The 5,805-nt window shown below is 35.2% G+C and overlaps 1 long non-coding RNA gene across 1 annotated transcript; it reads left to right on the top strand.

The window, feature by feature from the left end:
* Positions 1-4,609: 4,609 nt before the first annotated feature.
* Positions 4,610-5,390, top strand: LOC127159946 (uncharacterized). Its single transcript, XR_007826613.1, has 3 exons — positions 4,610-4,694; positions 4,793-4,876; positions 5,347-5,390. It is a non-coding gene; the product is annotated as an uncharacterized LOC127159946 (long non-coding RNA).
* The last annotated feature ends 415 nt before the right edge of the window (positions 5,391-5,805 follow it).

The following is a 5,805-nucleotide window of genomic DNA, read 5'->3' as shown; positions in this document are numbered from 1 at the left end:
TAACTGCAAATGTTTCAATAATGATTTCATTAACAGTATGCAATTAGAAGCAGTTAATGATTTAAATGTTGTTTGAATTAATAATTACATGCAACAGATTTTACCTCTATGGAAACTGTAATTCAGTAAAACGCCACTGGTGCTGTTGAGTTGAGGCTCATCATGATGGTCACTGGGGAACAATGTGTGATAATGACTGTTATTATATAGTCTATTTCTACAATATATTTTTGCTTTTTATTTATTTTACACACTGTTCCTGTAAGGGCTGTACAGATAAAAAATAATTTTAAGTTTAATGTTACATTTAAGAGCTTATAATGCATGTGAGAACAATGGTCACAGTTCATGGGCAAGTTACACAGAAATGCATTTCATATTCTAATTTTGTGTGTGTTCATTTAATGGTAGCTGTGCATATCATCCAAACAGCCAGATTAAACAGAATCAGAGGAGTTATAACAAACAGAGGGACCACACTAGCATAGCCGTTAAAACCTCAACATAGCATCAGTGCAAAACCATGAACTGATATCCACCTTATTTTCCCCATAAGAGTGGGTGCAGCCATTTGTAATGTTTTTGTGTCTGGCTTCCGGTCTCACCCACTTCCAGCTATATTTAGCTGCACAAAACGCTCGGTTTTGCTGCTTGATATTGCAAACTGCTTTGTCTTACCATATTATTTTAACATATTAATTATGAACACACTGGTTTGTAGTGGAAACTGTTTTACCATTTACTGCACTTCGATATTCTTGTCGTTATTTCCCTATGGCGGATTATGAACTGGACGTCTAACACATTACCAGAAAACAGCTTACGTCTGCACTGAAAAATAAGGTGGATATACTTGCAGGGAGTAATCAAAGAAACAGAGAACAGGTGTGAGCTAATCAGAGGCTGTGGAAACAAACTAGAGATAGGAAAAAGAACAAGGAAACTCTGTCAAACTAAACAAGGAACACAGAACTAAACCAAAACAGAACAGAACTGACACATGACAATAAGTAACATAAAAACAGAACAGAATATTAAATACTTCTTAAGCTATTTTTATAAAATATGTTGCTGACTATTCAAAATCCTACATATTTTCATGTTTAAATTCAAGTAGTGTTGTAGCAGTTTGGGGATCACCGCTATTGTGATTTATGTGTGGACAGTTTAATTTTCCATTCATTTAATTCATTGCAATGTGGCCTGAAACATCCAAATAAACAGAATATGTTGTTTTTAATCATAAACAAAACATCCCAAAGATGTGGCAGTCATTTTATTAAATTTTTTTTTTTTTTTTTTTTTTGACGTTTTGAGGCTACACGTAAATGGGTAAACATTTTCAGAACATTTGTAGAAATGTTTCATTCACATTGAGTACGATCTGTCTTGAGCTTAGCTGTTGAGTGACCATTTGATTCGAATTTGTGATTGGGGACAGTGAAGATTGACTGATACACACACCTGAGACCCTTCCCCACAGGACAGGTGCTAAAGCATGTTTATTAGTTTATATTCCTTCTACCCTTGTGAAAAAGGCATGTGCTTAATTTTAATGAATGTGCACTTATATTATACATCAAATTAAAGGCCACTTAAATGTATCTAAGAGAGTACAATCTCATGACTTTCTTAACTCACTTTGTTTATTAACACACTTTAAGTGCACTTTAAATGTGCTTTGTAATAATGTGTAATTAAGTTTTACTTAAACTTACATTTTAAATCACTGTTTTTGCCATTTTGTCATGCCTTTAAAGAGGTTATGTTTATTTATTTATTATACTAAAGCACATGTAAAATAATTGACTTTTATTTCAACTGAAGTGTGTTGCCCAAAATTACATTTGTTAATGTATTTTAAAAGTGTTTATAATATATACTGTGTACATATTACACACTGTGTGCGTTATATACTCTTTTATTCTAAAATTCTTTACACTTGCTTACAGTATACTCCAGTTGATTGAACTGAACTTGATTAAAGTTTTTCTGCAGTACATTTGGTGTTGGTCAGTACATGATAAACAATTATTTGAAAATAAAATTTCCTAGTTTCCAAGAGTCTGAAATGTAACATTGTACTTGTATGACAATTTAACATAAAATGCATATAACAGAATTAAGGATTATCAAATACAGATGAAGATTAAAGCAGATGTTGAATAATATGCTTTAAATTGCAAAGTTTTTTTCTACTGTGTACTTCATAATTAACATAACAAACATTTTTTTAACAAACTGGATTGTACTAAATAAATACTAAAATACCTCACCATCTCCTAACCAGGTGTTCATTATCACAACTTTAAACTTTGTTGTGAGTGTTGTGCTGAAGCTGATCAGTGCTGGTTTCAGATCATGTGGAGGGGAGGGCCGGTTACTTTGGAAATGTAATAGGTTACAGATCACAAGTTACTCGATTTAAAATGTAATAAGTAGTGTAACTTTTGAATTACTTTATAAAAGTAATGTAACATTACTTTTAATTACTTTTTGATTACTTTTCTAAATTTCTAATATTTTTAACTGTTAATCATTTTGAAACATTTAAACCAGGCAGAGTGAACCTTACAGTAGCATTCAACACAATTACTGTCAGACTTTCAAAATTCTTCATCACTTGAATTAAGATTATAAAAAGTAAGGGATAATATACATCTTTATTTTGCGATAACAACTGGCTGAATGTACATTACCTCACTTATTACACAGCTGCTTGATAGAATATTTAGATGTTTTGTGTCAAAATTATTAGACACAAAACACTGATCTGAGTTGAAATATTTGAACGCAAAGCTTCCATGAAGAAATCAGTTGCTAGCAAGTGGCAAGTTTAAACTAGACATTTTAGGGATACAGTGCAGTCATACCAGTTTTCTTACACAACATTTCACCACATAAATAATTAAGGAAGTAGTACTAGTTTGTTAGTTATCTTATAATCCATTACAGTGTACAAAATAAATAAATAAATAAATGGCAGCAGCTGTGTTTGTATGAAACAACAGAGCAAGTCCATGATACCAGGATGACAGAAGTAAGAAATTGTCCACATAATATTGAATTAAGCTTTAATACTTCTTTAGCTAACCAAACACAAAACTTACGCCAAGAAAAGTTATCAAGCATATAGCACTGACTTAAGTTGCCCCGAATGAGATGACAGGAAAGAGCGACAAAGGACCTCAAGACGGGAATCAAACTCGGGTCACTGTGAGCGCAGTTGAACTATATGTCATAACAAGATCATAACATAAATAACATCATAACAAGAAATAGTTTAATAGCTATGATACTGGGTTTGAAATAAAATGTTTGCATAGTTATGACAGAAAACACTAGCATCTAACAATGCCTTGGAAAAAACAATCTTAAAAAATAAAGTTTATGCATAAACCCAAATAGGAAATAAAAGAGTTATCGAATAAGCATGTGTCCTATTCTGTGTCCTAAACTCCTGAAACATTGATGTCTCATTTTAGAGCAGTCAATGCAATTTATGAAAGAAGTCAATTAAATCTGTAAGTGGGGGTGGGTGTGTGAAAAAAATTCTATGTAATCCCCTTTGTAATTACTCTCATTTTTCAAAAGTAACTGTGATTTAATTACATATTTATTCTCAGTGACTGTAACTAATTACAATTACATTTATTTTGTAATTAAATTACGTAATTCCGTTACATGTAACTAGTTACTCCCCAACACTGCTCATAATGTTTCTGCTCTTGCCCGGAGAGATTGCGCGCACTTAACACGTGTCTCTACTCTCTCTTAAAGTGTGCGTGCGTGCGCTCAAACTGTGTCTTATGCACTCGCAAATCTCACTGCTCATTCGCTAGAAAATAATTATTTTCGCACCTGAATTAAACGTTTTTCAATAGTTTTCATTATGCACTTTAAAATTTTTAGGGCCTTTCCTTTATTTTTTTTTATTGTTTTATTTTTGTTTTAATATACACAGCAACATAGTGTTGACCCAGATCAGGCCCAGACCTGGCCCGTGTGAAATCCATGCGGGCCAGATGTGGGCCGGATCTGGGATGAAACTGCTTGCTGTCTAGGCGAGAGCAGCGTGAATCTGAGAGCGCGCGTCCGGTTTTGTTCAAAAGCAAAGGAAATCCACGTGTGAGCGGAGAGATTCGCGCTCGCGCATTGTATTAATCTACCTTCGCGCTACAATAATGCGCTCTCGACATTTCTCATTAAAATAACGCCTTACACTAAGGGCTGATGGGAATTCAATCTTTGGTGTTGGTGCTGGTGAAGGTGTTGTGTGGATGAACAGAGTCGAGTGCAGAGGGAATGAGATTCACCTGTGGGACTGTCCTCTCTCCCTGAAAAACCACACTGACTGCTCCCACAAAGAGCACGCTGGACTCACCTGTGCAGGTCACAGCAAACACTGAAAAATTTAGTTTTCATTTTTTAAATCTTTTTATACATTCAAGACAATCATGATTTTTCATGTATCTTTGTCTGTTTTGCCAGATTTCTCAGTGTCCACTACTCCTGCCACAACAACATCAGCTTCTCCTCCAGTGCACTCTCCACATCAGTTACTCCTCCACAAACTCCAACAGCAGTGCCTCCTCCGTCCTCTGTTCCCCTTGTGATTGTACTGGTAGTTGTGCTCTTACTGCTCTTAGTGCCACTGCTTATACTGATTCAGCAGAACAGAGTGATGAGGAGAGGTAGGAGAGATCCAGAGACTGTCATATTGTGTCTTATTCAGTGTGTGATCAGTCATGTGTTGTGAACTGACAGCAGGTTTGTCTGTCTACACTCACAGCTCTCTCTAAGAGGAGACACAGGATGACGTCTGAGGCCGTTTATGAGGAGATTCAGCACAGACACAATCACTTCACTCAGAGGGGTGAGACATGAGCCATCAATCTCATTTAATATCATTAATAAGAGAGTCTGTCAGACAGTTGATGTTCATCTATAATTAGTCCAGTTAAACCTCCTGCTTCAAACCACAGAATTCCTGACAGAAAACCACAGAGCTGCAGCTGCATGTTTATGTGTGTGTGTGTGTCAGTGAGTGTCTCTTCCTGCGAGTATTTTTAGATTGTCATAAGGAGGTGTTCATATATTTTTAAGTGTAGGTGCAGGTGTGTGTGTGTGTGTGTGTCTATTTCTGGAAGGCAGTGAGGAATGGGTTCATGTAAGGATAGATTTGTGTGTTTACTAACAGGCCCAACAAAAAGGGATTTCTGCCTATAATGCTTTTAAGATGTGAATAATTAATATCTGTGTTGTGTTGTCTTGTTTATTATGCAAAGGATTCAGTCTGTTTGTAATGATGAACATGTTTCTGTCTGTTCTGCTCTCCTTTAACAGGGAGTCTCATTTCTGAAGAACTGAATTCTGGGTATGAAGATGCTGACGAGCTTCTCTCAGGTTAGAGAGATGAAGCACATATTTACTCCACATTCCACTCAACTCCTTTTTAATGAATAAGTAAAATAAATAAATAAATCCTATTATATTTGATTAATAACCCAATATTATTTAAATACTGCTGTTTATTTATATATTAACAGTCTGCTCTCCTTTTTTAGCAGAAGAGTTCAAGACTGCATATTATGATGATGTCACCAATGGCAGTGGCCTAAAAGGTCAGTGACCTTTTTAATTGATCACGATTCTTTACGAAATGTTTAATAAAATTTTCAGTCTCATGATCTGCAGCAACATATTTTGGGTGTATTCAAACATATTCTTGTTGATGCAGAAGAGATGGTGAAGGAAATCACACTGGGATACTATGATGATGTCATCACTGATGGACTGAAACCA

This window comes from Labeo rohita, unplaced genomic scaffold, assembly GCF_022985175.1.
Source record: "Labeo rohita strain BAU-BD-2019 unplaced genomic scaffold, IGBB_LRoh.1.0 scaffold_2676, whole genome shotgun sequence".
Taxonomy (NCBI): domain Eukaryota; kingdom Metazoa; phylum Chordata; class Actinopteri; order Cypriniformes; family Cyprinidae; genus Labeo; species Labeo rohita.
Note: the sequence above shows the minus strand (reverse complement) of the source record. Positions and strands in the feature narration are given on the sequence as shown.